The 26714-nt window shown below is 33.0% G+C and overlaps 1 long non-coding RNA gene across 3 annotated transcripts; it reads left to right on the top strand.

Moving 5' to 3' along the window:
- Positions 1-2679: 2679 nt before the first annotated feature.
- On the top strand, positions 2680-21625 carry LOC127564406 (uncharacterized). Of its 3 annotated transcripts, none has more exons than XR_007954253.1 (4): positions 2680-2937; positions 6970-7055; positions 8131-8249; positions 12953-14797. It is a non-coding gene; the product is annotated as an uncharacterized LOC127564406 (long non-coding RNA). The 3 variants fall into 3 exon arrangements; XR_007954255.1 differs by lacking the exon at positions 8131-8249 and adding an exon at positions 15360-21625 and having other exon boundaries at positions 2682-2937; positions 12953-14577; XR_007954254.1 differs by lacking the exon at positions 8131-8249 and adding an exon at positions 15351-21625 and having other exon boundaries at positions 2682-2937; positions 12953-14577.
- The last annotated feature ends 5089 nt before the right edge of the window (positions 21626-26714 follow it).

Below are 26714 nucleotides of genomic sequence, written 5' to 3'. Positions count from 1 at the left end.
AGTAAAGCAGTTTTATGAACTGAAAAGATTACAAATAATTCAGGGAGAGTTTGATATTTTCATTCCACACACACGATAAAATATTCAATAAAATGAACTTCACAAATGTATTCACTGAGGCAACTGGGTGACACTGGTCCTGTACCTCAGACATTTATAAGCCATGCGACCCTGGACAAGACAATTAAACCCATTTGTCTCATCTGTGAAATGAGCTAGAGAAGGAAATGGTGAACTAATCCTGCCAAGGATTACTCCCTGCCAAGAAAACTCCAAATAGGATCACCAAGAGTCAGAAATGATTGAGACGACTGAATAACACCAAAAATGTATTTGTTCTTCTTGATTGTTGGGGAGATTAGCACTTGTCTTTCCCTAAGAGACTAACATCTCTAATATACAAGACTGATAATCAATTTATTTTCTGATGACACATTGAGCCTCGCATTGTGCTATATATACAGAAAACCAATAATAAAGATGATAACAAACCTTTGGCTAGCAATGTTGGCAACCATGGCAAGTAAGATGAGACATTCTCAATTCAGTTTAAAAGTAAGTCTTTTTGGAGAGGTCCTGATTTTTACTTCATAGAATACTAAGATCCCACTAGAACATTTTCCCCACCAAAACAGGTCTAAAAGTAATTGTTTCAGAGACTTGCCTAAGATGTCATTATGCATCAGAGGCAGACTTGAGTCTAGGTCTTCTTTAATCTGGGATTCGATTTCTACCTACTACCTCACATTGCCTCACAATAAATAATATGAAAATAATAACTAACCTTGAGAAACCACTGATGACCTACAGGGATTTGATATATTTATCCACTCCTGTTTCAGTTCTTAGGCATGTGGGTTATACTAAACTCAGTAATGAGGAGCCTGTACTCTAATAAGAAAGAACTGGACAACTTATTCTTAACACTCTTCGGCTGATTAAACCCCCACTTTAACAACCAAAGTAAAATTTCACTCATAGCTTAGTTTGTAATTTTCACCTAGGAAACATAAAAAGTATTCAGTGTCTGATATAAATCAGTTATGGGACATACAATTATTCCTATATACAAATGAAATGTTAAACATAAAGGATTCACATCAAGTATTTATAGAAAGAAATAGAATTCAATAATTTAACTTATAACTTCTATTAAAATCTTTTGGGAAACTGATACTCAAATCTCATTTTAAAAGGCCAGTTTGTGTGATTATTCATTAGCCATTTTGTATTTTATCCATTTTGCACTATCCAAATTTCCACTATTTGTTTTCTGGTAAAAGCAATTGGATATGATCCAATTCTCTTGTTGGTAGCCATTCCTTCCAAGGGCTCTGGAGTAGTTGCCACAAATTTCTCCCTTGCTACCCTTGAACTCTGACTCCCAGATTTCTCAAACTGACAAAGTCACTTCCATGCTTGGATATATCCAGGAATTGACTCACCTAACATCATTAAAGAACAAACACAAAAGAGGCAACCCAAATGCCTAGGCAGGACATATACTTTAGATGCCATGTGATTGTGGCCACATGGAGGTTAGGTGGGAAGGGAATTTCCTTCTTGAGAAGCAGTTCAAAATAGTCATTATATAATTTATAGTTGAAAGGAAAGAGAGAAGCAGAAGAGGATATTCTCTACCATTTAATTGTCCATTGAGTTATCTGTTCTGCAGCCAATAAGAAACTCTTCATCAACATCAAGTGAAAACCTTTAATGAATCATTAGATCCATGGAGATGGCCCATATAGGTCAATTCAATTTTGCCATAAATATATGTAATGATGAATACCATTTCAACAGGGGATGGGATGAGTAGAAAACAAGACTCAAATTGAGACAAACAATAGGACAATGAACCCTGTCAAAGAGGTCATTACCAGAACTGGGAGAGGATATGCCACAGTTATGTGGATCTGGATACAATTGGGTTGTGCTGAAAAGGAGCTCATATAGGGTTCAGAATTATGGTGTGGGGTAAAGGCAGCATGACATCTGGTAATTTTCATTTTAATTGTTCATTTTTGTTTACTGGATGCTAAGCTCAGTTACTTCTAGTTGCTGAAGGAAATGTAATGCTATCAAAATGCAAATGTTAACTTATTTGAAGATTGCTTAATCTTTTGAAAATTCTCATTTTTAACTATTTTGCCTTGTTAATTTTGGTGCCTTGGGATAAAGTCACCCTAACCTGCTTACATTTTTTTAAAGTTGACCTTTTCCTAGGAGAGGTTAGTGGATCTGGGGAGTCTAAAACTAGTATTACAGGTGGCATAATGGAACCAGGAATGCCTCAGTCAGGACCCCAAGAATTCATCCCTCTCAGCCTCATTTTAATCTACTGTGAAATGAGGAAAATAACAGCATCTTCTTCACAGAGTTATTGTGATGATCAAATAAGATAATAAATATAATATGTTTTAAAACTTTAAAGTTCAATGAAAACCTTAGCTATTATTATAAATCTGGGAAGAGAAATTCTCCCAGAGGAAGAGTTCAGAGAAAAATATCAAGTTAAAGGAGACACAAATAGGCATACTCTTTCTAAAAGAGCAAGACTAGAAATCATTTTCATATCTGGAATAGCAGTAAATAATCTCTTTCCCCAATGATACAAGCAGTAAGCAAGGAAGGGGGCCAGTCCCCAGCTTTGAAAGGAATGACTTCCAAGGGTAAAGTCATGCTTTAATGTGTTCAGCTCCCAGCACTCCCTGTTCAGAAGCAAACACCTGCAGCCAGATGACAGAAATGTTATGAGGGAGCAGAAGCAGGGGGAGGGCATGTAATGATACCGATGACATGCCCTGTTCAACATTTCAAGAATTAATTTACAGGGAAAACGAATCTTCACCCAGAGAGAGTAGATCATCACAGTGGATAATTGACTTGTAGCTTACCAGCCATAAACTATGCTGCACAGCTTAAATCCGTGCGGAGGTAAGTATCATAGGCATTAATCGTTGCTATTTGGGATTCATAACTCATTTTGGAACTATTCTAAACACCACCATATAGGCTTATATAAATAAAAGCAAAGAGAAAGGCAGCAAGAAGAGTTTAAAGGTTTAGAAAGAAGAGTAGACAGCATAAATTATTTCTTAGTCTTAACTAGCATATGTTTTAGGTAGCCTGTAAGTCTATAGGAGCACTGTTTTAGGTAGCCTGTAAGTCTATAGGGGCACTCTATTTGACTTTTCCCTATGTCCATTTCTTATAAATCAATGAATCTACAAGGGTTTGTTAAGTACCTACTGGATACTGAGGTACTGGTGACAATTATTTTTATCTCCCTTTGGGTGACCCCACTTGGGTTTTTCATGGCAAAGCCATTTTCTTTTTCTGCTCATTTTACAGATGAGGAAACCAAAGCAAACAAGAATAAGTGACTTACCCAGAGTCACACTGGTAATATCTGAGTTAATTTAATAAGTTAATATACAAGCATATAAAATGATGAGTCAATGATAATAGCAATAACATTTGATCCTCTTAGCATCTTTATAAAAGAGATGCTGTTAATGCCCTCATTTAATAACTGAAGCTGCTAAGATAATTCAAATAACTAGTCCTGGATCAGAAAGCTGGAAATGTCTGAAGAAGGATTCTAACTCAAGGCTTCCTAATTCTAAGCCCAACATATATTGATTGTTCCACTTATAAATAAATATGTATAAGCACCAAATAATTAAGTAACCAACTAATCAACAAACTATTAAGTGTCTTCTATGTGATAGGCAATGTGCCAAGTGCTGAGGAAACAAAAAAAGGCAAAAGACAATCCCTGTCCTGTAAGGAGTTTACAATCTATGGTAGTTTGGAAAAGAGATTATTAGCAGTTGGGAGAATCAGAGAAGACTTTCTTAGAAGGTAGTCCTTGAGCTGTTTCTTAAAGAAAGAAAGACAGATAAAAGAAAGGAATTTGTTGTCTTTGAACAGAGAAAAAGGCTAATTTGGCTGGATTGCACATTGTGGTAGGAAAAATACTGTAAAATGAAATTAAATAGATGGGTTTGAACCAGATAGTTATGTACTATAAAAGCTAAAAAGAAGAGATTAAATGTTACCCTAGAGGCAACAGGGAGTCAAAGAAGTTTATTGAGCAGGGAAGTGACATGATGAAAAATGAAATGCAATACAAAATAGCAGCACACATTTATTAAATGTGTATAGAATGCTTTGATAAACATTGAGGGATGAAAGGAGGAAAAGAAGGGAGAATACATGATTTTGACAATGTCTCTATAATTAGTTCACAACTTAGGACACGAGCACTTAAACTATATAATAAGCTCTTTTAAAAAGTTTTATTGATTTTTTTTTTGTTTATAAACTTTTCCTCCAACAATCCCTTTTAATTGCAAACAACAGTTAAGCAAAATTTCCTGATGTAGGAACTAATAAAGTCCAGAAATGACTGGAATATAAAAAATCCATGGTATCAAAAAATTTTAATCATTCAAACATGTCCTCTGAAGCACTTTATTTTTTAAAGAAGAAAAAGAGGAATGGGGAAATAATAAGAACTTGAATTTATATTGGATTTTAATTTTCATTTAAGATTCACAACAGCTATATGAGATAAGTATTACACCCACATTGCAGATAAGGAAACTGAGGTTCAGATATTTTAAGTAGCTTATCCAAGAGATAATGGTGGGGAATGAATCAACACTTGAACCCTAGCTCCTGACTCCAAGTCCATGACATGTGACATTGTTGTTTAAGAGTCTAGTCTTAAAGCTTCATATCTTCTGTACCAACATTAGCAAATACCTATCACATCATTTTTTCCACCTGGTTATTTCATTCCCTATTTATGGCATCTTATTCCCATTAGAAATAAAATGTGCTGTAACTCCATTGAAGCATATTTCCAAGTTCTTGTGAGAAAAATGATTTTCATATTCCTATTACTTTTGTATAGTATGTGATTTACATGCTACTCAAGATTCATAAAAGTTGAAAAATACCTTATGTATCTTAATGCCTTTCCTCAGTAAAAGAAAGTGGCTGTTTCTCTAGTGACATTAGCTTTAGTGTGGAAGGAGTAGCACCTCTTCATCATTAGGTAAATGTCTTGAAAGGGTGGGGAGTCATTTGTCAGAATTCTTATTGATTTCACTTTCTTGCCACCTGAGGCACAAAAGTTTTAATTTTAGAAAAAAGCCTTTCTGAACTAATTGCTATTGTGAATTCTGGAGAGGAGAGTAGCATTTTATCTGAATTGATATCCCTTTTTAGCTTTGGCAAATGTTTCCTTAATTTCATTATAAGTTATTTTTATAGACTTTCTGGTCTATGCATGCCTCCTTGCAGTCTCTAATCCCAAACCTGAATTAAAGGGCTGGATTGGACACTTAATTTAGTAAATCTCTTAGGGAAGCTAGGTGGTGTCATAATGCATAGTGCACCAGGTCTGGAGTCTAGAAGACTTATCTTTCTGAGTTCAAATGTGACCTCAGGTACTTACTAGGTCTACGATCCTGGGCAAGTGATTTAATTCTGGTTGCCTCAATTTCCTCATCTATAAAATGAAGTAGAAAGGAAAATGGCAAACCAGTCCACTTTTTTCCGCGGAAAAAACAAGTGGGGTCACCCAGAGTAGGATAAAAATAATCAACTAAATAACAACAAAAGTAAATCTGTTAGAAGACATAGCTATAAAACCCACATTTTAAAAAATAACAATGCTAAATGAAATAAAAATGATCATCAGTATTCTATAATACCTATAATATGGGAGAGGGATGCAAAATGAAAAATACAATAGTCTCTGCCTTCATAGAGTTCTTTTTTTTTTCCCTAGGAAGTTTAGTAGCCCAGTATCTAGAGCGCTAGAACTGGAATTAGAAAAGCCTGAGTTCAAATGTGACCTCAGGCATTTACTAGCTGTATGATCCTAAACAAGTCATTTGCTCTCTCTCTGCCTCAGTTTCTTCATCTGTAAATTAGAGATGATAATAGTCCTTCTTAGAGTTGTTATAAGGATCAAATGAGATATTTGTAAAGCATTTTGCTAACTCTATAACATTATAATACGAATGTTATTACTATCATATACAATTACACATATATTTTATTTGTATTATATATGTAACATACAAATTCTATACTATGTAATACTATAACCATATTTTCTATGCTAGAATAATACTGATAATAATAGTATAATATACTTTATTATTATCATTATTTTTCTATATATATTATTCTCTATATAACATATATATTCCATAATATATCGAATATATCCTATATTCTATATAGATATATAAAACATTATTATCATTATTATTCTAGGATAGAAAATATGCTTATAAGTAAATATAATACCAAGTAAATGGAAAATAAGAGAGAATAGAGAGCCTGGAAGTTTCAGGAAGGTTTCAGAGAGGAGTTGGCACCTTTGTCCAGTTTCTGAAGATCAGAAAGGACCAAGTCCATGACAGTTGATCATCACATAATCTTTTTGTTACAGTGTACATGTTCTCTTGGTTCTGCTTACTTCACTTAGCATCAGTTCATGTAAGTCATTCCAGGCTTTTCTGAAATCACCATTTCTTACAGAACAATAATATTCAATTACATTAATACCATAACTTATTCAATTGTTCCCCAAATGATGGGCATTCACTCAATTTCCTATTCCTTGCCACTGAAAAAAGGATGAGCAAGGATTCTTCAGATACCCCAAGAATGCTGAGACAAAAGTGAATGAACAAAAAAATGACCAGAGTAAGACTGATAGGTCTTTTTGAATGCTTCTGCAGCCAGAGTCTCTTCTACACAAGCAGAACAAACTAAAAACTCTGTACATTCTCCAAAGTCTCCCTAAGGCATTTTCTATCCTCATTAACATGACTCTTCCTGATGAAAACACTCTAGTGTCCCCATTAGAAAGTTCTTTGCACATATATTCATCCCTATTATGTCTGTAAAATGTCGATTTTGATCTCAATGGCTTTTAAGGGTCATTCTAACTGGAGAACTTGGGGTAGTGGAGAGAAGAACAATGTAAACTGTTAGAAGAGAGACTATACAACAACTTGAACACAGTAAGCACTTAATATGTTTATATTTAACAATAAATATGTTTTGAATTTAATCATTGGGTCAAGTATATTGCTATGAAAACTGTGGTTATGAAATGGTCACTTTTCCTTCTGGGGAAAAAATATGCTATGTGTGGGGCAATGGAAATAGTCAAAGGTTTTAAGTCCAAATCTGCTACTTACTACCTGTGAGATCTTAGAAAAGTCATGTTTCATCTCAATTTGCTTTTTCGTAAAATGAAGCAGTTAGACTCCATGATCTCTAAGTACCCTTCAAAGCTATAATCCTTTGAAGTAATGGGAGTCTTGTGTGGGTAGAACCTGAGTTGGACTTTAAAGGAAGGCAGGGATTTCAAGAGATGGAAAAGAGGAAATGAGTGGGAAGAGTTTATTTTATGCGTGGGGATGACATAAGCAAAGACAAAAAGCTGAGAAAAAACAAAAAGATATTGAAAGATAACCAGAGTATTATATGGATTGAAACATAGTTAGAACCAAATTATAGAGTTGCTGGGTTAGACTTCATTAAACAAGCAAAGTAAAGTCACTATATTTTTTGAACTTGGAAGTGTCATTATCCTAAGATATCAGCATTTCTTAGATGACTACAGAATGATTGAGATATGATCTTTGTGTATATAGTGTGTATTTGTGTGTATGTGTGTCTGTTTTGTGTTGTGCTATATACATACAGAGATTAATGCTCTGTGTTTATATAATTTCCAAATGTATATCTTAATATTAAGAGGATGAGCCTTTTAATAAGAGGTGCTCATCCTCCCCTACATGTAACCAGGTTACACAGGATAGATCATTCACATTTGTGGCTCACCTCTCAACTTATTTAAACTCATTCCCATATTTAACATCATCAACACAAGTTCTAGGGTAATAGAGGTATGTGTAGAAAATATGTGCTTAATTCCAATAGATTTGTGATGGTAAGTGTCATCCACATCCAGAGAGAGAACTATGGAAACTTAATGTGCTTCAAAGTAAAGTATTTTCATCTTTTTGTTGTTGTTTGCTTGCCTTTTACTTGTTTTTTTTTCTTTTTGATTTGATTTTTTTTGAACAGCATAATGAATATGGAAATATGTTTAGAAGAATTGCACATGTTTAACCTATATCAGATTGCTTGCTATCTTGGATGAGGGAAGAGAGGAAGCAAGAATTGGAACACAAGGTTTTGCAAAGGTGAATGCTGAAAACTAGGCATGTATTTGGAAAAATAAAATACTATTAAGTGCTTAAAAATCTATTGAACTGAATTGAATTTAATTGGAATATATATACTTATGAGATATAGAAATCATTTGAAATAGGGAATACATGTTTCAGAACAGAGAACATACCCCTATAGATACACCCCAAGATGAAAAGGTTGGGTGATTTACAATCTCTATCCTTAGAAGGATGACCAAAAAATGCATTTTTAAAGTATTGAAGAAAGAGATCAGTCTTTCCTCATCTACCGCTTTCCTCCCTAGTACAACCTACACACAAATGTCAAAATTTTCTTTGTAAGGCAGAGGATTGATCATGTCAGTCCTCTTATCAAAAAACTTTGATAATGCCTTATTCTTATGAAAAAATACAAAGGTCTTAGGCTTGATAATCTGGTAGAGGTGGTACAATGAAAGGAACATTGGCTTTGAAATCAGAGGACTTGAGTTGACTACTTTTTCTTCCATAGTTATTTCATTTATGACCTAGGGCATGCCATTTAAAAATAACATTATCGTCATAATAATACAAGCATTTATATAGCTTGCAAAGGACTTTACATTTGTTATCTCATTTGTCCCACATGATAAATATCACTTATTTGATGAACTGAAATAACTTTCCTTATACATAATTATCTATGGCTCTATCTATATTAAATTCTTTAATCTTTTAGGATTAAATAAATATCAAAAGTGCAGAATATACAATTCGTTAACAATTCAATCAATAACAAAGACAGAAGTAATTCTCTGTAGTATTTAAACTATGAGAAAAATCTCAGAAGATGCATTTCAAAGTATCACTATAAATGAAAACAGTCTCACACCACTTAGTTTAGAAATTTTAATAAAGTCTTCATAAGAATCCACTTCATCTTCTTCACAAAATGAAGTTTATGAGTTTCATAAAGACATAATAGTCATAAATTGTTTTCATAAAGATAATGTTTTCTCTTTTACTTCTCCAGATTATCTATAGCCATGGCAGGAAAAACATATCTTCATGTTCTTACAAACCATCACTCATAGAAGTCAATCTCTAGATTCTCTGCTTTTGAAATCCTCTTCATTATTTCATTTAAAAAATAACAATTGAAGATTTTTTCAAGAAAGAAAGTTTTTTCTTATCTTGTTTCTCTCTCTGTCTTCTTCATAGTTTCTTTCAAAACATTTTAAGAAACTCTTTTTTTTAAGTTTTCTCAAGAACTTCCATCCCCAATTGCCAGATCTTTAAAGATTTCATTTGGCTCTTAAAGCTAAAATAATAGTTAATTATAGCTATTTTAGGACAGGCTTTGGAAACAGGGATTACCTGTGTATTGCTCCTATGGCTATAGGATGAAAAGAGATGGATAATTTACAATTTCAGTCATTAGAAGGATTATCAGGAAAAAAAAATATTCATTGAAGTATTGAAGAAAGCACCCTCCTAAGGCACAGAACTGATCATGTCACTCCTCTTATCAAAAATCTTTGGTGATAACATTTTTCCTATGATATGTTAACTTGCAGTTACAAACTTATTTCACATTATTCACCTTCAAACACTCTATCTTTCAGTTAAATTGAACTATGAATTATCTCCAAATTCAACTTTCATCTTTCACTCTTTGTATTTGTATAAGTCTGAAAAATATCCTACAACATCCTACAAAACTTGCTTTCTTTCCAGACTCACTTCAGGTGCTTCCTCTTCCACAAAGTCATCCCTGAAGTCCCCAGTTGTTCATGCTATGTACCTCCTCAAATTATCTTGTATTTACTGTTTTATGTCCATCTTACAACATTTCAGACTAAAATAATATTAGTTTCTATCCTTAAGGACAGTTTTATTTTTGTTTTCATAATCCTACCACATATTATAGTATGTATTACATAGGAAACTGGTGCTTAATAAAAATCTTTTGAACTGAATTAAAATGAATTGCAGTATGTACATCTATGAGATACAGAGTTTATTGGAGTAGGAAGCAGGTAGTCCAGTAGAAAGATCACTGGCTTTGAAATCAGAGAACTTGGGCTTAATACCTTCCTCTCCATATCTACTGCATGTATGATCTTGGGTAGGCCAATTAAAAATAACATTAAAAGTAACTAGCATTTATATAACACTTTACATTTTTAAAAGGGCTTTATACGTGTTATCCCATTTGTCCCACAAGACAATTCTGTGAGGTACATGCTATTATTATCCCCATTTCACTGGTGAGACAACTGAGGCAAACAGAGGCTTAAATGACCTTAATGAGGTATGAACCTCCCTGTATCCATGAGTAATTTCCATTTGCAAAATTCACTGTCTGTTACTGAATATTTTCTAAGAGATAACTTCTCAGTATATCAGAGGAATCATCTCCTTCGGGAAAGATCAGTAACAAAAATAGAATAGATTTATGTGGCAAAAATTCATACAAAGTACTTCCAAGTGACATAGTTCCGTGGACTCCAGCAAGACTGAACATACCAGAGATTCTCAGCCCTTTTTGAGGGCTCCCAAGTGCTGTGATAATTATAACCCATGAAACCTAATAGCCACAATTTAAAGAGCAAAACTTTAGACTGTTAGTATATTTCAATCCTGGCAAGACTTAGGGCAAAGTCAATGTGCCTCAGTTATAGTATTTCCACTTAAGAAGTGAGAGGTAGTCTTTCTCTTCAGGAATCAAGTAGAGCCTCAGGGTACTAATCTTCACTCAACAAGTCTGTAAAAAGCTAGAAGTGTTTGAGTTGTGCCTAGGTCACTCCCATAAGTCACAAACATCAAAATTGTGAAATTCAAAGCCTTAGTGCTGTTTTAAGTTACTAGAATTAAAAATGGTACACAGACTTTAAGCTATTATAGTTTAAAACAACACTAAGACTTTGGGGACAGCTTGCATAATTCAATTTTAGTCACAGTGCAAAAAATCAGATAATCTGGGTTCAAATTATACTTTTACTATTTGCCATGTATGTGAACTTTGTAGGTCACTAAACTTCTCAGTTTCCTAATCTGAAAAATGAGAAGGGTAGTTTAGATGACCTCAAAAGTTCTTTTCAATGCTAAATCAATCATATTCAAGCTTTTCCCAACAAGAATGTGGTATAAAAATCCTTTGAAGAAGCATTTCTATGTTAGATAAGGTAGGTGATAATGATCTCTAGGGGTCCTTACTCTGGAGTAAGGAAGTCGGACAATCACTTAAACTCTAACTTGATTTCATTATCTGTAAAATGGGGATAATAGCATTTATCTTCCAGGGTGAGGATCAAATGAGATAATATTTGCAAAGACTTAGCAATATACCTGACATATAGTAGGTACTACCTAAATGTTAACTATTATTAAATGTATTATAGATGAGAGAGATTAAAATATAGTGGATATAAACTTGGAATCAAGAAGGAAGATGGAGGACAAAGTATAGTATGGTCTTACAAAAATGCATATGAATGTATATGTGTATCTATGTGTATGATTATAGCTATCTATGAAAATGTGGTTGTCTTTTGAAAATGAATGGATACATGTATGTAAATATGCATGTATACATTTTAGTCTATATATATGATATAGATATCTATGTATATGTGCACACATATGTGTATATGTTGGTGTGTATATATTTATGTATATGTATGTATATCTATCTATGTATATATGTGTGTATATATGTATGTGTTTAATTATAACCTTCTTGGGGGAGGAAGGGGAAAAATAATAAATTAAAAAGCATAGCAGGGAAAAAAAGGTAACCTACAAGAAAGAAAAGAAAATATAGACAGTTCTGAATACACTGTGTAGTTATTATTATAAAAGACTTTTTTTGAAATGAAAATATATTGCTTTATTTTTTGGATCCTTTCGTGTTTTGCTGTGCACATAGCAATTTTTTTTTCCTTTTCTTCTTTTGTATTTAAGTTTAAAATAAATAAATAACAATGGGGGAAGAAGGCAGGTACAGGCAAGGAGGCGAGAAGGAAATGGAACAAGATGCATGATGGCATTGAGATTGACAAGTCCCATCTGAGAAAATTCTGTTTTTACTATAATTACCTTCTTTGCAGGTCATGGTTTTAGAAAGTTGTTTTAGGACACTGAAAGATTAACTTATTGTGACTCGCTTAAGTTCACACAGCCAGAGTGGGTCTGAGGCAGAATTCTCAGCCAGATATTCCTGGCTCTGAAGCCGGCTTCCTGTCCATGATGTCATGTTAGCTCTATGAAATCAATTAGACTGCTTTCAAATCTTGCCCTGAAACTTAATGTGTGACCTTGACTAAATCTTTTGAATCTTTATGATTCTAAGTACTTTTTTTCCTTCTGTAAGATAAAGATAAGACTATCTTAGTGTTCTTCTTGAGTTGGAATATATGGATTCAAATCTCTCCTCTGGCACTTTCTGTATGTATGAATTTGAACAAGTCACATTTAGCATTTTTCAACCTCAAAATCTTCATCTGTAAAATGAGAGTGTTGGATTAGATTGCCCATGTGCTCCCCCTATAATCCTAGATTTATGATCTATGGCTACACTTTAGGACTATTGTTAGGATAAAATGAGAATATATTTAGAGAGAATTTGAGGGGTTTTACAAATTACAATCTTTATTAGGAGGTACTCAGAATTTTAATTTGATTATCAAAACAAATCTTTGCCAGGATAATGACTTCAATTATTGCTTCCCCAGGTATTGTTCAAAATTCCTGAGATACTGTGGGAAAAGTGAAGGAGGAGAAGGAGGAAAAAGAGAAGGAGCAGGAGGAGGAAGAAGAGGAAGATGATGAAGAATAAGAAAAAGAAGAAGAGGAATGATGATATAGCAATTTAAAGTCTTCTACACATTATCTCATTTGATAAGAAAACATAGTCTGTTTAAAATTTGTAGGGTAACTGAAATTTTTTTTGGTTCAGGCATTTCAGGTATGTCTGATTCCTTGTGACCCTATTTGAGATTTTCTTGCCAAGGATACCATAGTAGATTGTCATTTCGCTCTTCAGCTTATTGAACTGATAAGGAAGCTGAGACATACACAGTGATTTGCCCAGGGATGCACAGATACAAAGTGTTTAAGACTGTATTTGAACTTACAAAGATTCTTCCTGACTCTAAGCTCAGAGCTCAAGTCACTGCACCAGTTAGGTTCCCTATTTAAAAGAAATCACTTAAGTGATTATAAATATTCTCTCTAGAATGTTTCATAAAATTTCTATCAAGTTTCCATCAGTACTTCTTAAAACTGATTTTGTCTGACCATAGTGATATACTTTGTACCCAGCTGCTAGGGAGGCTGAGGCTAGTGGATTTCTTAAGCTCTAAAATGCTGATCTATAGTGGGTTGATCCCAGAGGTGTGCAAGAGCCAGGAAATCCAATTGTTAAAATTTAAGAATGAGCATTTACATCTTGGAAATCAATGAATGCTCCTAATTAGGGTTCCATTTATTGTTCTGTTGATTGTCTACTCTTAAGAAAGTGATGGAGAATGCAAATATGTTGTAATTTTTTGGAGAATCAGAGGTTCTATGAAGGTTATTGACTATCTTTGGTCAATAATAAATAATGTAAATGTAAAATGCTTCACAACTCTTAAGGCTTCTCTTGTAAGAGGCTTTCCCAGTCTCTTTCCAGAACCTTTCCTTTGAGAGTACCTTTCATCTATTCTGTATGTAGCTTGACTTATATGCTTGTGTCCCCTATTAGAATCTACATTCCTGGAGTTCAGGGACTATATCTTGCTTGGTTTCCAGTCTTCTGGCACAGTTCTGGCAAGGACTTAACAAATGCTTGTTTACTGAATTTAAGTGCTAACTATTATTACTTTTAAAAAGAAAACTTTCTTACCCATCTAGGCTTTTTTTTTTCACTCTAAGGGCTTAGACAGAAATCTATTTTGGGCAAATTCTCTCTGCCATCCTATTTTCAATGGGCTGGATCATTTTCTTTGCATCCTGTTTGAAACTCTTGTGTGTTGGTGTTGCTAGGCTGACCCAAACAGCTGTCACATTCCAGGCCAGAGGTGGGTGAAGTTATTCCTGTGGATGGAGCTTTCTGAAGACACTTTGAGATTCTTTGGTTTGGCAATGTATCAGTGTCAGAAACTATTGTGCTTTGAATATTCAAACCTGCCATAGCATTCATGTGTTGCTGTAAAAAGACTTCTCTCTGTTGTTCAGATTTTGAATATACATCTTGCTCTATATCCCTCCTGAATTTTATGGCAAAGCCTGAAATTACTTATAGACAATTTATGGAAAAATCCTCGTTTTTTCTTGCTGAATTTGGTACAGACATATGAAGAGGTTTTCACATCTAGTATCCTACCATTATGAAAGAGATTACAAATTAAAAAAAAAAACAAGGGAAAGTTTGCTAATCTAGAATTAGATATGGTGGGAAATTTAAAATTCTTCTAATGAATGTTGTGTCTACAATTATAGAGCAAAGTAGAGAATAGAAAGACTTATTCAAACCCTTTTGAATATATATAACATTTGCACAAAATAACTAGAATAAAGAGATTATAGGATTTGGAGAGGAGGATGACATCTCCATAATTTATTTAACTGTCTTTTCTTTGATCATGAAATTGTAGCTTACCTTTCAAGTCCCTCACTTTTATTTAACAATGAAGAAATAGTTATGGAGGATTCATAGTAAAGACTCCAGACCAAAAGGGGATTCTTTCCAGATTCTCCTACTGGTAATTAACCTTGGAATAAATATATAAAGCCATGAAACACTTCTGACCCTCCAAAGTAGATCCATTATCACTCATAAAAGAGTTTTACTCAACTATCCACACAGGAAAAGCCAAATGGATGAAGAATGCCTTCTTATGCATAATATGATTTCAAGTATTTGGACAGCTCATAGGGCTAGTCTTTCAATTCATAAATACTAGGACATAGTGCATGTGGAAAATAAGCTGGACCAGGAGTGAATGATAGGGTGAAAAAAAAAAAGCTATAGGCATTGTAAAAATTGCTAAGTAAGCTTTAAATCACAATAACATCAGCCTGAAACAAAAGTCCAGGGAACCAGGAAGAGTACATACACACTTCTTTCTCATCTTCCTTGACCCTCAGACTAACTAGCAAATCCAGCGTCTGAATTGGTTCTAGACTGGCAGAATCCAGGAATATTGGGAGTGAAACAAATTACCCGCAGAAGATAATTTTGAAACTCTCCAGAAAAGGTCTGCTTCAATCGGGCATGGAGGGAAGTGGACCAAACACAAGCAGGCCAAGCACAGATGCTAGGGAGTGCAGGCAGCATAGACCCGGGGCAGTGGAAGTTCCACACAGAAGAGTATCTACAGGGTAGAATCTACAGCAGAGTTGGCTTCTTTGCCCTGGTTGCAAGCCAGTAGATCGATCAGCAGTGAAGTCATACAGCATCCAACACAAACACAAAAGATAAATGATGAATGCTGAAACTTCAGAATCTCATGAGATCTGGCCACATCCACCCAGCACCAGAAGTCAGTAAACACTAACTCAGTGCAGTCAGCACTGACCTAGCACAACCACTGCTGCTTGTAGAAGAAGCTTGGACAACGTCCCTTGCCCTAAAAACAGTTCTCAACTTCTTTCTTTAAAAATGAATAAAAAAGCAAAAAGAACTCTAATCATAGATAGTTTTTTGTGATGAAAGAGAAGAATAGATTTCAAAACCTGAGAAGACTAAAAGCAGATTGTCCCCAGATAAAGGTCCCCAAAATGATATAAATCAGTCCCTATCACACAAGACTCTCCTAGAAGAAATTATAAAAGATCTTAAAATAGAGCTTGAAGAAAAATGAGAAAAGGAAATGAAAACTCTGCAAGAGGGTTAGAAAAAGGAAACATAAAATAGATTTAGTGAAACAGAAAAAGCATATAACTCATTAAAAGATAGATTTGACAAAATGGAAAAAGAAAACAACTCCCAGAAAAACAGAATTTGTGAAGCAGAAAAAGAAAACAACTCCTTAAAAAACAGAATTTATGAAATGGAAAAATAACCCATAGAAAAAAGCAACTCATTTAAAAATTCAGTTGGGCAAATACAAAAAGAAGTGAAAAAAGTAAATAAAGAAAACAATTCACTAAAAATCAGAGCTGAACAAATGGAAATAAATGACTCAACGAAATAACAAGAATCAGTCAAGCAAAACAAAAAAAAAAATAAAAAAGAAAAAAATTTAAAATCCTTAATTGGGAAAATAACTGACTGGAAAATAGATCTAAAGAGACAATCTAAGAATTCTTGGACTCCCTGAAAACCATAATGAAAAAAAAAGAGTCTAGACACTATTTTTCAGGAAATCATCAAAGACAACTGCCCACATATCATAGAATCAGAAGGTAAAATAACTATTGAAAGAATTCATTGAATACCTCCTGAGACACCAAAATGAAAACTCCAAGGAATATCATGGCTAAAATTTCAGAACTATTATGCCAAAAAAAAAATATTGCAAGCAAGCAGAAAGAAACAATTCAAATATAGAAAAGGCACAAGGATTTTCCAGGACCTAATAGCTTCCACTTTAAAGAATGGAAGGGCCTGGAATTTGATATTCCAAAAGGCAAAGGAACTTGGAATGCAGTGAAGAAAAAATTACCCCTCTAAACTTGAGCATTTTCTTTCACGGAAAAAAATGGATATTCAATGAAACAGGTGAATTACATTTATTTCTGATGAAAACACCAGAGCTAAACAAAAAAATTGACCTCCAAATTTAGAACTCAAGAGAAGCATAAAAAGGTAAAAAGAAAAGAACTCTTGAGAACTGTATTTGTGTATATTCTGTTGAGTGCATGCATGATTTGATTTTACTGTTATAATTTTAAAAAGAAACTAGAGGTGGAAAAGGGATTGTATCAGAAAAAGGGGGAAATGGAGGTAAAATGAGGCAAATAACATCTCAGGAAGAGGCAAAGAAAATCTACTATAATTGGGGTAAAGAAAGAAGAAGGATGAACATTATGTGAATCTTACTTTCATCAGATTTGACTCCAAGAGAAAATATTAGACATATTTGGTTTTACCAAGAAACTTCTCTCACCTTATAGAAACGGGGAAGGGGAAAGGGGAAATAGAAGGCTAGGCTAAATAGAAGCGAAAACACAAAGAGTATAAAAAAGGGGGAAGGACTCTAAAGGGGGAGGACTGCTTGAAGCAAGTAGTGCTCATAAGTAAAATACTGGGAAGGAGGGAGAGGGGAAAAGGAAAGAGAAAAATGTAATTTGGGTTTAATAAGATGGCAGGAAATACAGAATTAGTTTTAACCATAAATGTGAATGGGGTGAACTCTCCCATAAAGTGTAAGCAGATAGCAGATTGGATTAAAAGCCAGAATTCTACAAGATGTTGTTTACAAGAAACACATTTAAAGCAGAGCAATACATACAGAGTTAAAGTAAAAGGCTGAAACAGAATCTATTATGCTTCAGATGAAGTAAAAAAAAGCAGGAATAGCCATCCTGATCTAATTAAAAGAGGTAAGAAAGGAAACTATATCTTGCTAAAGGGTATCATAGTTCATAAAACAATATCAATACCAAACATATATGCACTAAGTGGTATAGCATCTAAATTCCTAAAGGAGAAATTAAAAGAGCTGCAAGAAGAAATAAACAGCAAAACTATAATAGTGGGACATCTCAACCTTGGTCTCTCAGAAATTAAAGAGGTAAATAGAATACTAGAAAAGTTAGGTATGATAGATCTTTGGAGAAAATTGAATGGAGACAGAAAGGAGTACACTTTCTTCTCAGCAGTTCATGGAACCTATATAAAAATTGACCATATATTAAGACATAAAGAAAGAAAGAAAGAATGCAGAAAGGTAGAAATAGTAAATGCAATTTTTTCAGATCATGATGCAATAAAAATTACATTCAATTAAAGGCCAGGGTAAAATAGACCAAAAAGTAATTGGAAACTAAATAATCACATCCTAAAGAATGAATGGGTGAAACAGCAAATCATAGAGATAATCAATAATTTAATCCAAGAGGATGACAATAATGAGACAACATACCAAATTTGTGGGATGCAGCCAAAGCAGTAATAAGGGAAATTTTCTATCTCTAGATGCTTACTTGCATAAAATAGAAAAAGAGAAGATCAATGAATTGAGTTTGCAACTAAAAAAGCTAGAAAAAGAACAAAATGAAAATCGCCAATCAAATATCAAACTTGAAATTCTAAAAACAAAAGGAGAGATTTATAAAATTGAAAGTAAAAAAAAAAACTATTGAGTTAATAAACAAAACTAAGAGTTGGCTTTATGAAAAACCGATAAAATAAATAAACATTTAGTTAATTTGGTTAGAAAAAGGAAAAAGGAAAATCAAATTATTAGTTTCAAAAATGAAAAGGGAGAACTTTCCACTAATGAAGAGGAAATTAGAGCAATAATTAGGAGTTATTTTGCCCAAATTTATGCCAATAAACTGGGCAACCTAAGTGAAATGAAGGAATATTACAAAATTATAGATTGCCCAAAATCCCCAAGACCAGATGGATTTACATGTGAATTTTACCAAACATTTAAAGAACAATTAACTTCAATAGTATATAAACTATTTGGAAAAATAGGGAATGAAGGACTTCTATCAAATTCCTTTTATGACACAGACATGGTACTGATACCTAAACAAAGTAGGACAAAAACAGAGAAAGAAAATTATAGACAAATCTCTCTACTGAATATTGATGCAAAAATCTTAAATAAAATATTAGTGAAGAGATTACAGAAAATCATCCCCAGGATAATACACCATGACAAAGTAGGGTTTATACCAGGAATGCAGGGCTGGTTCAATATTAGGAAAACTATTAGCATAATTGATTTTCATCAATAAGCAAATCAACAAAAACCATATGATTATCTCAATAGATGCAGAAAAATCATTTGAAAAAATCAAACATCCATTCCTATTAAAAACACTAGAAAATATAGGAAAAAATGGACTTTTCCTTAAAATGGTCAGTAGCATCTATTTAAAACCATCAGCAAGCATCATATGTAATGGGGATAAACTGGAACCATTCCCAATAAGATCAGGGGTGAAACAAGATTGCCCACTATTATCATTACTATTCAGTGTTGTATTAGAAATGCTAGCTTTGGCAATAAGAGAAGAAAAAGAGATTAAAGGAATTAGAATAGGTAATGAGGAAACCAAATTATCACTCTTTGCAGATGATATGATAGTATACTTAGAGAACCCTAAGGAATCAAGTAAAAACTATTAAAAATAATCCACAACTTTAGCAAAGTTGCAGGATACAATATAAATCCACATAAATCATCAGCATTTTTATACATCACAAAGTCCAACAGCAAGAAATACAATGAGAAATTCTATTTAAAAAAAAAAAACTTTCGATAGTATAAAATATTTGGGAATCTATCTTCCATGGGAAAGTCAGTAACTATATGAGCAAAACTACAAAACACTCTCTACACACATAAAGTCAGATCAAAACAATTGGAAAAATATCAAGAGCTTTTGGATAGGTCAAGTAAATATAATAATATACCTAAACTAAACTTAGTGCTATACCAATCAGACTCCTAAGAAACTATTTTACTGACCTAGAAAAATAACAACAAAATTCATCTGGAAGAACAAAAAGATCAAGAATTTCAAGGGAATTAATGAAAAAAAATCAAATGAAGATGACCAACTATACCAGATCTAAAACTATATTATACAACAGCGGTTCTCAAAACATTTGGTACTAGCTAAGAAATAGAGTAGTTGATTAGTGGAATAGGTTAGGTTCACAAAACAAAATAGTCAGTGACTATAGCAATCTAGTGTTTGGCAAACCCAAAGACCCCAGCTTTGGGGATAAGAATTCACTATTTGACAAAAAGTTCTGGGAAAATTGGAAATTAGTATGGCAGAAATGAGGCATTAATCCACACCTAACACCATATACCAAGATAAGATTGAAATGGATTCATGATCTAGACATAAAGAATGATATTATAAACAAATTTTAAAAAATAGGATAATTTACCTCTCAGATCTGTGGAGGAAGAAGGAATTTGTGATCAAAGAATTAGAGATCATTATTGATCACAAAATAGATAATTTTGATAATATTAAGTTACAAGATTTTTGTATAAACAAAATTAATGCAGACAACATTAGAAGGGAACTAACAAATTGGGAAAACATTTTTACATTCAAAGGTTCTGATAAAGGCCTCATTTCTAAAATATATAGAGAATGGACTCAGATTTATAAGAATTCAAGCCATTCCTCAGTTGGTAAATAGTTAAAGGATATGAACAGATAATTTTCAGATGAAGAAATTGAAACTATTTGTAGTCATATGAAAAGGTGCTCCAAATCACTATTGATCAGAAAAATGCAGATTAAGATAACTTTGAGATGTTACTACACACCTCTCAGATTGGCTAAGATAACTTTGAGATGTTACTACACACCTCTCAGATTGGCTAAGATAATGACTAATGTTGGAGAGGATGTGGGAAAACTGGAACACTGATACATTGTTGGTAAAACTGTGAACAGATCCAACCATTTTGGAGAACAATTTAGAACTATGCTCAAAAAGTTATCAAACTGTGCATACCCTTTAACCTAGCAGTGTTTCTATTGGACTTATAACTGAAAGAGATCTTGAAGGAGGGAAAGAGACCTATATGTGCAAAAATGTTTGTGACAGCCTTTTTTGTAGTGGCAAGAAACTGGAAACTGAATGGATGTCCATCAATTGGAGTATGGCTGAATAAATTATAATATATGATTATTATGGAATATTATTGTTGTGTAAGGAATGACCAGCATTTTGATTTCAGATAGGCCTGAAGAGATCTACATAAACTGATGCTAAGTGAAATGAGCTGAACCAGAAGATTATTATACAGGGCAACAAGACTAAATGATGATCAATTCTGATGGATGTGGCTCTCTTCAACAATGAGATGATTCAAATCAATTCCAATTGTTCAGTAATAAAGAGCCATCTACACCGAGAGAGAAGACTATGGGAACTGAGTGTAGATCACAACATAACATTCTTACTCTTTATGTTGTTGTTTGCTTGCATTTTGTTTTCTTTCTCAGTTTTTTTTTCCTTCTTTATCCAATTTTTTTTTGTGTGTGCAGCAAGATAACTGCTGCACAAGATAACATCATAAACATGTACACATATATTATTTAACATATATTTTAACATACTTAACATGTATCGAACTTACTGCCATCTAGGGAAAGGGGTGAGGGAAAAGAAGTGATAATTTGAAACAGAAGGTTTTGCAAAGGTCAATGTTGAAAAAAATTACTCATGGATATATTTTGTAAATAAAAAGCTTTAATAAAATAAAAAAGTCCATCTTTTTTAAAACAAGGTTCACTCATTAATGCTTTTTGACTTTTTGTCAAAGATGACTATATTCTCCAAAGAACTGAAATTGAGGGCTACCCAAAAAGGAATGATGAGGCAAATGATAAGCTACCACATTTTTTCCAAGCAAGAATTGTACAAGAGAAAAAGAATGAAGGACATCATCAGTGGGAAGTATGATCAAAAGGGTGGGCAAGTCATAGGATGATATTTAGCCATGAATGATAGATAACTCATGGGTGGACATTCATTGATATATTGATATAGTATGAACTAGAGTGATTCAGAATGAGAGGTCATGCATGGGATGTTACCTGAATTCCTTGGGCAAGTATTTACATTGATGAAATCTCATGCCCATCAAAGAATCCAAACTTTAAAGCTGAAAACTTGATTTCTTCATAGTTTATTAGCTTTCTTCAAGTACTATCTTTTATATGAAAAATTTTTTGATTCCTCAGATGTTAGTATCTTACCACTGTCAATGATTTTCTATTTACATTATATATTTTTGCATTTATAATGATATACCCTATAATGATAAGGCAAATGTGGAGATAGTTTTGTGTAGGAACTAGAACTCTAGGCTTAAGATGAGTAAAATCTAAGTTTGACTCATCCTTCAGACATTTACTGACTGGATTACTTCATACTAAACATTTATCTCTCTTGGTATTTTTAATTGAGGCAGCTAAATGGCATAGATTATAGATGATTGAAATTAGAGTTCAAAATACCTGAATTTAAGTTTGACTTGAAAAGTGTCTGTTCATACCCTTTTACCATTTATCAACTGGAGAATGACTGGCATGCTTATAAATTTGTTAAAGTTCTCTATATATTGGGGTAATGAGATCTTTATCTTTATAAAAATCTCGGTTACATTGGTTTTGTTTGTACAAAAGACTTTTAATTTAATATAATCATAATGATCTATTTTGCATTGTATAATGCTCTCTCTCTTGTTTGATCATGAAGTTTTCCCTTCCTATAGCTCTATGATAAAGCCTAACTCAATCTGCTGCTAATAATTTAGCACCTTTAATTACTTTTTATTTGACTATTTATTTATTTATGTGTGTGTGTTTATAGCTATACAAATATTTATATATATGCATTTTTGACATATACATATATATAATTAACTGATACATTATATATATATACATATATATATATGTATGTATGTATATATATATATATATATATATATATATATATATATATATATATCTTAACTGTGTTTGCTTCAGTTCCTCATCTATAAAATGAGCTAGAGAAGGAAATGTCAAACCACTATCTTTGCCAAGAAAATTCCAGATGGGATTACAAAGAGTTGGACATGATTCAAAAAACATGACAGAATTTTAATGCATGTTATGTGATCAGTTGATTGATTAAACCAGGTATATTTTCTATATTTCATTCATCTCAAATTTATTCATTTCCAACTTTTCAAACCATAAATTGGTTGCTGCAAAGCTCCTGGTTCCCTCAAATTCTTTGCATGATTATTACTAAACAATTTATTTCTACTTTTTGAAAATAGCATTGCTATCACCATCAAATAATTGCCCCACCAATAGAACCTGCTCCTATTACAAAGGCACATATTTAAAAAATTTGACATATTGGACATGATTGATACTACATGCATCACCCTAACTTTGAAATATTCTAAGAAAAGGAAGACACTATATTTCAGTATGAAATTCTCTGATAAAATAGCATCAATCTAAGTTCCAATGTCTTTTAGTATTACTTTCTTTTATATTTTTGAAACCATAGTTTATATAGCCTTCCCTCTAGATCAATAAATATATCTTCCTGATTTTTTCCCATTTTATCCCATTTTGTCTGGGCTTTCAGGAATACTATGATTCCATTAAAATCCTAGTCTGATGTTTCAGTGAGATATATTGATAACTCTGGGGTCTTAAAGACCAAACCAATGGAACAGAAATTCTTATAAACTCTACCAAGACAGACAAGCTTCAACTAAAACTCTTACATTATTTATCTACTATTATAAGTCTGATATCTGAGGACCAGCTGAGTTAGCTAAGTCCAAGTATGCTCATACTCAAATTGATCACAGAACATTGAAGATTTTTATTTTTAAAAAAACCCTCAACTTATGAAAAAAGATGTTATCTACCTTCAGAGAAATAGAGGACAAATAAGTATAGTATAGTCTTACATGAGACTGGATTTGAATTCAGGTCTTTCAGACTCTATGCCCAATATTCTTCCCTCATTACCTTAATATGAATGTGTACATGAATGTACGATTATAGATATTTATGTATACACATATGTATGTTTATATATGCATGTGTACATATGTATTTGAGTATAAATGTAAATATGTGTATATATAGGTATGGGTATGTATCCCCATTTAATTGTAGCCTGAAGGGGAGGAAGGAGGAAAAAAATAAAATAAAAAATTCATGGCAGAGAACACAAAAAATCCTACATGGAAGCAAAGAAAAGATGGACAGCTCTGAACATAATGTGTAGTATTTATTATATAGGCTTTCTTGAAATGGAAATTTATTGCTTTATTTTTTGAATTCTCTCCTACATTCTGCTGTGCATAGAGCAGAAGTTTTTTTTTCCTGTTTTGTATTTATGTTTAATTTTTTAAAAAAACTTAAAAAATAAAAAAAAATCTTAGAGGTCTACATTAGACAGGTGTTATCTGCAGTTGCAAAGGGAATAGGATTTGGAAATAAGTATGGGAATACTATGTGCCAGACATTGTGTTCTTCATAATAATCTTGGGAGGTTAGTGCTATTATGATCCCCATTTTACAGATGAAGAAACTGAGCCAGGAAGCAGTTAAGTGATTTGCCCTGGATAAAACAGCTAGTTAGTATATGAGACTGGATTTGAATTCAGGTCTTTCAGACTCTATGCCCAATATTCTTCCCTCATTACCTTAATCACATCAGAGAAATACCAAACCACTGAAGTGGGCAGTCTCCTTAATAGTTATTAATATTCTCTTTGTTACTCCTTTTTATTTTGGTAATAATAAGATCCAAGTTGTTGGTGTGATTTTTTAAAAGACATTGTTATGTTCCCATCTGTCAAACACTTTGAGAATATAATTATTTCAGAACTTTCAAATTTATTTTATCTGAACACATACTTATTTTATCTATATTTGATTTAGTGTAACTGTTCTTTCTTTGCTTCATTACCATTTCTACTTATTCATGTAACCCATCAGGAGCTATGATATTACAATTCAAATATAGAGGCACTATAATCATTGGTGGGGAAATTTTTTTTAAAAAATCTATATGGATCTTTTCCCATTTTTATCTGTTCTCCCCATTCCAATTTTATCCTTATACTTGCGGATGATTTAATTTAATTGGATCTCTTGCCAAGCTTCTTCAACTTATCTGTTATTCTTCTCCTTTAAGGCTTACAGACAATTTATACTTTTGTTTGTTTGTTTGTTTTAGGGAAGGCAATTGGGGTTAAGTGACTTGTCCAAATAAGTGTCTGAGTCTGGATTTTAACTCAATTTTCGCTGACTGGTGCATTATCCCATCTCACCATCTAGTGGTCCCTACAGTTTTTACATTCTAAATTGCTGCTGCCCATGTTTGACTGTTTGGCAAGACTAATAGTCTCAGAACTCAAAATCTCCTTAAAAGTCATGTCACCCAGAACACTCTCAAGAGCTACCCACACCAAATTAAAATATTTTGGGAAATATTTTTAAAAATTGATAAAAATACAATAATGATTTGATAATGTTATGATGTGGTTTTCTATGTCAGTATGCAGTCTTTTTGGGATCTTTATGTATGATTTAATGGCCCCCATTTCTACTTGATTATGACACCACTGACTTATACCAGTCACTTCTTTGATTATATAAGTAGCAAATGGTAGAACTATGATTAAAACTCAGACTCTCTGCCTCCAAATCTGTACCCTTTCTACTAATAACACACTGCTTTCCCAAAGAAATCAATTTTTTTTTTTTTTTTTGCTGAGGTGGTTTCTAGAACCTTTTGTTCTCTAGCTTTGGCAAGTTAAACTTCCTTAGGAGATGGGAATAGAACATCTTTTTAAAAATCTATTTCCTATTTTCATGGTTAATAATTTATTTAAATAGGTGACTACGGGTTGAACCCCCAAATATATTGGAGTTTCAGATTCATGTTGACAAGTGTCTCAAAAGAATTTGTAGGCTTTGACAACCTCCAAATCAAGAGGAAAAAAATTTATTATGCTACTGACAGCAGGCTAATTTCCAAAAGGGAGTTTAGTGAGTAACTCCCCCTTGAGTAACAAGGGGAAAAAATAAGACTTAGGTTCCCTAGTGGAAGTTTCCATTAACAAAAGGGAAGATTCCGTAACAAGGAGAAAGACACTAATAAGATAGGATAAGTTCCTAATGAACTAACCATTGAGAGGCTGACTAAACTGGCTAATTCCTAAAAGGAGTTAGAGAAAAATGGGGTATCATCAGTAGATTCTTTTATAGGAGAAAAATAACCTTGGGGGTTGACATCATAACTTGTCCTGATTAGATACAGTAATCTTGGGGTCATGGTAATTTTGTCGATGCAAAGAATTTCACAAGGAATTCCACACAGACCCATTGCAACAACAAACACTTAAGAACAACAAAGGGGTTCACTTAAAGACAAGGCAATCCTGTCGATCCTCTTTCCTGCTTCTCTCAGGGAGTATAGTTTTGGAAATTCAGCTAGAACCCACTGTAACTGAAATTCAACAAAAGCTTTCTCTTGTCAACACTCTTCTCTGTGGTTTACCTAACTCCCAAGGGTCTTTTCCTAGAGTCTTATTCACCCCATCAAAACTAGAGTTGATTTCAATATGTACTGTACCTTTTTATTTTTATTTTAGCTTCAGTTTGATATTTATTATTTTCTGTAACAACTTAATGTTTTAGATATATACAGAATGCATAACCATGCAAATTTTGAAGTTATTTTCAGCTCATATTTTCATATCTGTTCAAAATAATTTTATTTGTGGAAGATGTTATTTAGGACTTGGCATGTTCAGTGTCTCCTGA

Source organism: Antechinus flavipes, chromosome 5 (assembly GCF_016432865.1).
Source record: "Antechinus flavipes isolate AdamAnt ecotype Samford, QLD, Australia chromosome 5, AdamAnt_v2, whole genome shotgun sequence".
In the NCBI taxonomy this organism is placed as follows: domain Eukaryota; kingdom Metazoa; phylum Chordata; class Mammalia; order Dasyuromorphia; family Dasyuridae; genus Antechinus; species Antechinus flavipes.
This window is presented reverse-complemented; position numbering and strand designations above follow the sequence as displayed.